Below are 7,498 nucleotides of genomic sequence, written 5' to 3' on the forward strand. Positions count from 1 at the left end.
TCTTCCTCCTCTCTTCCTCATCCCTCCTTTTCCTCGTCTTCCTCCTCTCTTCCTCATCCCTCCTTTTCCTCTCTCCTCTCTCTTCCTCATCCCTCCTTTCCTCTTCTTCCTCCTCTCCTCCTCATCCCTCCTTTTCCTCTTCTTCCTCCTCTCCTCCTCATCCCTCCTTTTCCTCTTCTTCCTCCTCTCCTCCTCATCCCTCCTTTTCCTCTTCTTCCTCCTCTCTTCCTCATCCCTCCTTTTCCTCTTCTTCCTCCTCTCTTCCTCATCCCTCCTTTTCCTCTTCTTCCTCCTCTCCTCCTCATCCCTCCTTTTCCTCTTCTTCCTCCTCTCCTCCTCATCCCTCCTTTTCCCCGTCTTCCTCCTCTCCTCCTCATCCCTCCTTTTCCTCGTCTTCCTCCTCTCCTCCTCATCCCTCCTTTTCCCCGTCTTCCTCCTCTCCTCCTCATCCCTCCTTTTCCTCTTCTTCCTCCTCTCCTCCTCATCCCTCCTTTTCCTCTTCTTCCTCCTCTCCTCCTCATCCCTCCTTTTCCCCGTCTTCCTCCTCTCCTCCTCATCCCTCCTTTTCCTCGTCTTCCTCCTCTCTCCTCATCCCTCCTTTTCCCCGTCTTCCTCCTCTCCTCCTCATCCCTCCTTTTCCTCGTCTCCTCCTCTCCTCTCATCCCTCCTTTTCCTCGTCTTCCTCCTCTCCTCCTCATCCCTCCTTTTCCTCTTCTTCCTCCTCTCCTCCTCATCCCTCCTTTTCCTCTTCTTCCTCCTCTCCTCATCCCTCCTTTTCCCCGTCTTCTCCTCTCCTCCTCATCCCTCCTTTTCCTCTTCTTCCTCCTCTCCTCATCCCTCCTTTTCCCCGTCTTCCTCCTCTCCTCCTCATCCTCCTTTTCCTCGTCTTCCTCCTCTCCTCCTCATCCCTCCTTTTCCTCGTCTTCCTCCTCTCCTCCTCATCCCTCCTTTTCCTCGTCTTCCTCTTCTCCTCCTCATCCCTCCTTTTCCTCGTCTTCCTCTTCTCCTCCTCATCCCTCCTTTTCCCCGTCTTCCTCCTCTCTTCCTCATCCCTCCTTTTCCTCGTCTTCCTCCTCTCCTCCTCATCCCTCCTTTTCCCCGTCTTCCTCCTCTCCTCCTCATCCTCCTTTTCCTCTTCTTCCTCCTCTCCTCCTCATCCCTCCTTTTCCTCTTCTTCCTCCTCTCTTCCTCATCCCTCCTTTTCTTCGTCTTCCTCCTCTCTTCCTCATCCCTCCTTTTCCTCGTCTTCCTCCTCTCCTCCTCATCCCTCCTTTTACTCGTCTTCCTCCTCTCCTCCTCATCCCTCCTTTTCCTCGTCTTCCTCCTCTCCTCATCCCTCCTTTTCCTCGTCTTCCTCCTCTCCTCCTCATCCCTCCTTTTCCTCGTCTTCCTCCTCTCCTCCTCATCCCTCCTTTTCCTCTTCTTCCTCCTCTCCTCCTCATCCCTCCTTTCCCCGTCTTCCTCCTCTCCTCCTCATCCCCTCCTTTTCCACGTCTTCCTCCTCTCCTCCTCATCCCTCCTTTTCCCCGTCTTCCTCCTCTCTTCCTCATCCCTCCTTTTCCTCGTCTTCCTCTTGTCCTCCTCATCCCTCCTTTCCCCCGTCTTCATCCTCTCTTCCTCATCCCTCCTTTTCCCCGTCTTCCTCCTCTCCTCCTCATCCCTCCTTTTCCCCGTCTTCCTCCTCTCCTCCTCATCCCTCCTTTTCCTCGTCTTCCTCCCTCTCCTCCTCATCCCTCCTTTTCCCCGTCTTCCTCCTCTCCTCCTCATCCCTCCTTTTCCCCGTCTTCCTCCTCTCCTCCTCATCCCTCCTTTTCCTCGTCTTCCTCTCTCCTCCTCATCCCTCCTTTTCCTCTTCTTCCTCCTCTCTCCTCATCCCTCCTTTCCCGTCTTCCTCCTCTCCTCCTCATCCCTCCTTTTCCTCTTCTTCCTCTTCTCCTCCTCATCCCTCCTTTTCCTCGTCTTCCTCTTCTCCTCCTCATCCCTCCTTTTCCCCGTCTTCCTCCTCTCCTCCTCATCCCTCCTTTTCCTCTTCTTCCTCCTCTCCTCCTCATCCCTCCTTTTCCTCGTCTTCCTCCTCTCTTCCTCATCCCTCCTTTTCCTCGTCTTCCTCCTCTCCTCCTCATCCCTCCTTTTCCCCGTCTTCCTCCTCTCCTCCTCATCCCTCCTTTTCCTCTTCTTCCTCCTCTCCTCCTCATCCCTCCTTTTCCTCTTCTTCCTCCTCTCTTCCTCATCCCTCCTTTTCTTCGTCTTCCTCCTCTCCTCCTCATCCCTCCTTTTCCCCTTCTTCCTCCTCTCCTCCTCATCCCTCCTTTTCCTCGTCTTCCTCCTCTCCTCATCCCTCCTTTTCCTCGTCTTCCTCCTCTCCTCCTCATCCCTCCTTTTCCCCGTCTTCCTCCTCTCCTCCTCATCCCTCCTTTTCCTCTTCTTCCTCCTCTCCTCCTCATCCCTCCTTTTCCTCGTCTTCCTCCTCTCCTCCTCATCCCTCCTTTTCCTCGTCTTCCTCTTTTCCTCCTCATCCCTCCTTTTCCTCGTCTTCCTCCTCTCCTCCTCATCCCTCCTTTTCCTCGTCTTCCTCCTCTCCTCCTCATCCCTCCTTTTCCTCGTCTTCCTCCTCTCCTCCTCATCCCTCCTTTTCCTCGTCTTCCTCCTCTCCTCATCCCTCCTTTTCCTCGTCTTCCTCCACTCCTCCTCATCCCTCCTTTTCCTCGTCTTCCTCCTCTCCTCCTCATCCCTCCTTTTCCTCGTCTTCCTCCTCTCCTCCTCATCCCTCCTTTTCCTCGTCTTCCTCCTCTCCTCATCCCTCCTTTTCCTCGTCTTCCTCCACTCCTCCTCATCCCTCCTTTTCCTCGTCTTCCTCCTCTCCTCCTCATCCCTCCTTTTCTTCGTCTTCCTCTTTTCCTCCTCATCCCTCCTTTTCCTCTTCTTCCTCCTCTCCTCCTCATCCCTCCTTTTCCTCGTCTTCCTCTTTTCCTCCTCATCCCTCCTTTTCCCCGTCTTCCTCCTCTCCTCCTCATCCCTCCTTTTCCTCGTCTTCCTCCTCTCCTCATCCCTCCTTTTCCTCGTCTTCCTCCACTCCTCCTCATCCCTCCTTTTCCTCGTCTTCCTCCTCTCCTCCTCATCCCTCCTTTTCCTCGTCTTCCTCTTTTCCTCCTCATCCCTCCTTATCCTCTTCTTCCTCCTCTCCTCCTCATCCCTCCTTTTCCCCGTCTTCCTCCTCTCCTCCTCATCCCTCCTTTCCCCGTCTTCCTCCTCTCCTCCTCATCCCTCCTTTTCCCCGTCTTCCTCCTCTCCTCCTCATCCCTCCTTTTCCCCGTCTACCTCCTCTCCTCCTCATCCCTCCTTTTCCTCGTCTTCCTCCTCTCCTCCTCATCCCTCCTTTTCCCCGTCTTCCTCCTCTCCTCCTCATCCCTCCTTTTCCTCGTCTTCCTCCTCTCCTCCTCATCCCTCCTTTTCCTCTTCTTCCTCCTCTCCTCCTCATCCCTCCTTTTCCCCGTCTTCCTCCTCTCTTCCTCATCCCTCCTTTTCCTCGTCTTCCTCTTGTCCTCCTCATCCCTCCTTTCCCCCGTCTTCATCCTCTCTTCCTCATCCCTCCTTTTCCCCGTCTTCCTCCTCTCCTCCTCATCCCTCCTTTTCCCCGTCTTCCTCCTCTCCTCCTCATCCCTCCTTTTCCTCGTCTTCCTCCTCTCCTCCTCATCCCTCCTTTTCCCCGTCTTCCTCCTCTCCTCCTCATCCCTCCTTTTCCCCGTCTTCCTCCTCTCCTCCTCATCCCTCCTTTTCCTCGTCTTCCTCCTCTCCTCCTCATCCCTCCTTTTCCTCTTCTTCCTCCTCTCCTCCTCATCCCTCCTTTTCCTCTTCTTCCTCCTCTCCTCCTCATCCCTCCTTTTCCCCGTCTTCCTCCTCTCCTCCTCATCCCTCCTTTTCCTCGTCTTCCTCCTCTCCTCCTCATCCCTCCTTTTCCCCGTCTTCCTCCTCTCCTCCTCATCCCTCCTTTTCCTCTTCTTACTCCTCTCCTCCTCATCCCTCCTTTTCCTCTTCTTCCTCCTCTCCTCATCCCTCCTTTTCCTCTTCTTCCTCCTCTCCTCCTCATCCCTCCTTTTCCCCGTCTTCCTCCTCTCCTCCTCATCCCTCCTTTTCCCCGTCTTCCTCCTCTCCTCCTCATCCCTCCTTTTCCTCTTCTTCCTCCTCTCCTCCTCATCCCTCCTTTTCCCCGTCTTCCTCCTCTCCTCCTCATCCCTCCTTTTCCCCGTCTTCCTCCTCTCTTCCTCATCCCTCCTTTTCTTCGTCTTCCTCCTCTCCTCCTCATCCCTCCTTTTCCCCGTCTTCCTCCTCTCTTCCTCATCCCTCCTTTTCTTCGTCTTCCTCCTCTCCTCATCCCTCCTTTTCCCCGTCTTCCTCCTCTCCTCCTCATCCCTCCTTTTCCTCTTCTTCCTCCTCTCCTCCTCATCCCTCCTTTTCCCCGTCTTCCTCCTCTCCTCCTCATCCCTCCTTTTCTTCGTCTTCCTCCTCTCCTCCTCATCCCTCCTTTTCCCCGTCTTCCTCCTCTCCTCCTCATCCCTCCTTTTCTTCGTCTTCCTCCTCTCCTCATCCCTCCTTTTCCTCTTCTTCCTCCTCTCCTCCTCATCCCTCCTTTTCCCCGTCTTCCTCCTCTCCTCCTCATCCCTCCTTTTCCCCGTCTTCCTCCTCTCCTCCTCATCCCTCCTTTTCTTCGTCTTCCTCCTCTCCTCCTCATCCCTCCTTTTCCCCGTCTTCCTCCTCTCCTCCTCATCCCTCCTTTTCCCCGTCTTCCTCCTCTCTTCCTCATCCCTCCTTTTCTTCGTCTTCCTCCTCTCCTCATCCCTCCTTTTCCTCTTCTTCCTCCTCTCCTCCTCATCCCTCCTTTTCTTCGTCTTCCTCCTCTCCTCCTCATCCCTCCTTTTCCCCGTCTTCCTCCTCTCTTCCTCATCCCTCCTTTTCTTCGTCTTCCTCCTCTCCTCATCCCTCCTTTTCCCCGTCTTCCTCCTCTCTTCCTCATCCCTCCTTTTCTTCGTCTTCCTCCTCTCCTCATCCCTCCTTTTCCCCGTCTTCCTCCTCTCCTCCTCATCCCTCCTTTTCCTCTTCTTCCTCCTCTCCTCCTCATCTCTCCTTTTCCCCTTCTTCCTCCTCTCCTCATCCCTCCTTTTCCCCGTCTTCCTCCTCTCCTCCTCATCCCTCCTTTTCCTCTTCTTCCTCCTCTCCTCCTCATCCCTCCTTTTCCCCGTCTTCCTCCTCTCCTCCTCATCCCTCCTTTTCCTCTTCTTCCTCCTCTCCTCCTCATCTCTCCTTTTCCCCTTCTTCCTCCTCTCCTCATCCCTCCTTTTCCCCGTCTTCCTCCTCTCCTCCTCATCCCTCCTTTTCCTCTTCTTCCTCCTCTCCTCCTCATCTCTCCTTTTCCCCTTCTTCCTCCTCTCCTCATCCCTCCTTTTCCCCGTCTTCCTCCTCTCCTCCTCATCCCTCCTTTTCCTCTTCTTCCTCCTCTCCTCCTCATCCCTCCTTTTCCTCTTCTTCCTCCTCTCCTCCTCATCCCTCCTTTTCCCCGTCTTCCTCCTCTCCTCCTCATCCCTCCTTTTCCTCGTCTTCCTCCTCTCCTCCTCATCCCTCCTTTTCCTCTTCTTCCTCCTCTCCTCCTCATCCCTCCTTTTCTTCGTCTTCCTCCTCTCCTCCTCATCCCTCCTTTTCCTCTTCTTCCTCCTCTCCTCCTCATCCCTCCTTTTCTTCGTCTTCCTCCTCTCCTCCTCATCCCTCCTTTTCCCCTTCTTCCTCCTCTCCTCCTCATCCCTCCTTTTCCCCGTCTTCCTCCTCTCCTCCTCATCCCTCCTTTTCCTCTTCTTCCTCCTCTCCTCCTCATCCCTCCTTTTCCTCTTCTTCCTCCTCTCCTCCTCATCCCTCCTTTTCCCCTTCTTCCTCCTCTCCTCCTCATCCCTCCTTTTCCCCGTCTTCCTCCTCTCTTCCTCATCCCTCCTTTTCCTCTTCTTCCTCCTCTCCTCCTCATCCTTCCTTTTCCCCGTCTTCCTCCTCTCCTCCTCATCCTTCCTTTTCCTCTTCTTCCTCCTCTCCTCCTCATCCCTCCTTTTCCCCGTCTTCCTCCTCTCCTCCTCATCCTTCCTTTTCCCCGTCTTCCTCCTCTCCTCCTCATCCCTCCTTTTCCTCTTCTTCCTCCTCTCCTCCTCATCCCTCCTTTTCCTCTTCTTCCTCCTCTCCTCCTCATCCCTCCTTTTCCTCGTCTTCCTCCTCTCCTCCTCATCCCTCCTTTTCCTCTTCTTCCTCCTCTCCTCCTCATCCCTCCTTTTCCCCTTCTTCCTCCTCTCCTCCTCATCCTTCCTTTTCTTCGTCTTCCTCCTCTCCTCCTCATCCCTCCTTTTCCCCGTCTTCCTCCTCTCCTCCTCATCCCTCCTTTTCCTCGTCTTCCTCCTCTCCTCCTCATCCCTCTTCTTCCTCCTCTCTTCCTCATCCCTCCTTTTCCTCGTCTTCCTCCTCTCCTCTTCATCCCACCTTTTCCTCGTCTTCCTCTTGTCCTCCTCATCCCTCCTTTTCCTCGTCTTCCTCCTCTCCTCTTCATCCCACCTTTTCCTCGTCTTCCTCCTCTCCTCCTCATTCCTCCTTTTCCTCGTCTTCCTCCTCTCTTCCTCATCCCTCCTTTTCCTCGTCTTCCTCCTCTCCTCCTCATCCCTCTTCTTCCTCCTCTCCTCTTCATCCCTCCTTTTCCTCGTCTTCCTCCTCTCCTCTTCATCCCACCTCTTCCTCGTCTTCCTCTTGTCCTCCTCATCCCTCCTTTTCCTCGTCTTCCTCCTCTCCTCCTCATTCCTCCTTTTCCCCGTCTTCCTCCTCTCCTCCTCATCCCTCTTCTTCCTCCTCTCCTCTTCATCCCTCCTTTTCCTCGTCTTCCTCTTGTCCTCCTCATCCCTCCTTTTCCTCGTCTTCCTCCTCTCCTCCTCATCCCTCCTTTTCCCCGTCTTCCTCCTCTCCTCCTCATCCCTCCTTTTCCCCTTCTTCCTCCTCTCCTCCTCATCCCTCCTTTTCTTCGTCTTCCTCCTCTCCTCCTCATCCCTCCTTTTCCCCGTCTTCCTCCTCTCCTCCTCATTCCTCCTTTTCCTCGTCTTCCTCCTTTCCTCCTCATCCCTCCTTTTCCTCGTCTTCCTCCTCTCTTCCTCATCCCTCCTTTTCCCCGTCTTCCTCCTCTCCTCCTCATCCCTCCTTTTCCCCTTCTTCCTCCTCTCCTCCTCATCCCTCCTTTTCTTCGTCTTCCTCCTTTCCTCCTCATCCCTCTTCTTCCTCCTCTCTTCCTCATCCCTCCTTTTCCTCGTCTTCCTCCTCTCCTCCTCATCCCTCCTTTTCCTCGTCTCCCTCCGGTTTGGGTACCTTCATCAGATCCCTCAACAAGGCCGGTTTGGGTACTTTCATCAGATCCCTCAACAAGGCCGGTTTGGGTACTTTCATCAGGTCCCTCAACAAGGCCGGTTTGGGTACTTTCATCAGATCCCTC

This window comes from Telmatherina bonti, assembly GCF_933228915.1.
Source record: "Telmatherina bonti genome assembly, chromosome: 3".
In the NCBI taxonomy this organism is placed as follows: domain Eukaryota; kingdom Metazoa; phylum Chordata; class Actinopteri; order Atheriniformes; family Telmatherinidae; genus Telmatherina; species Telmatherina bonti.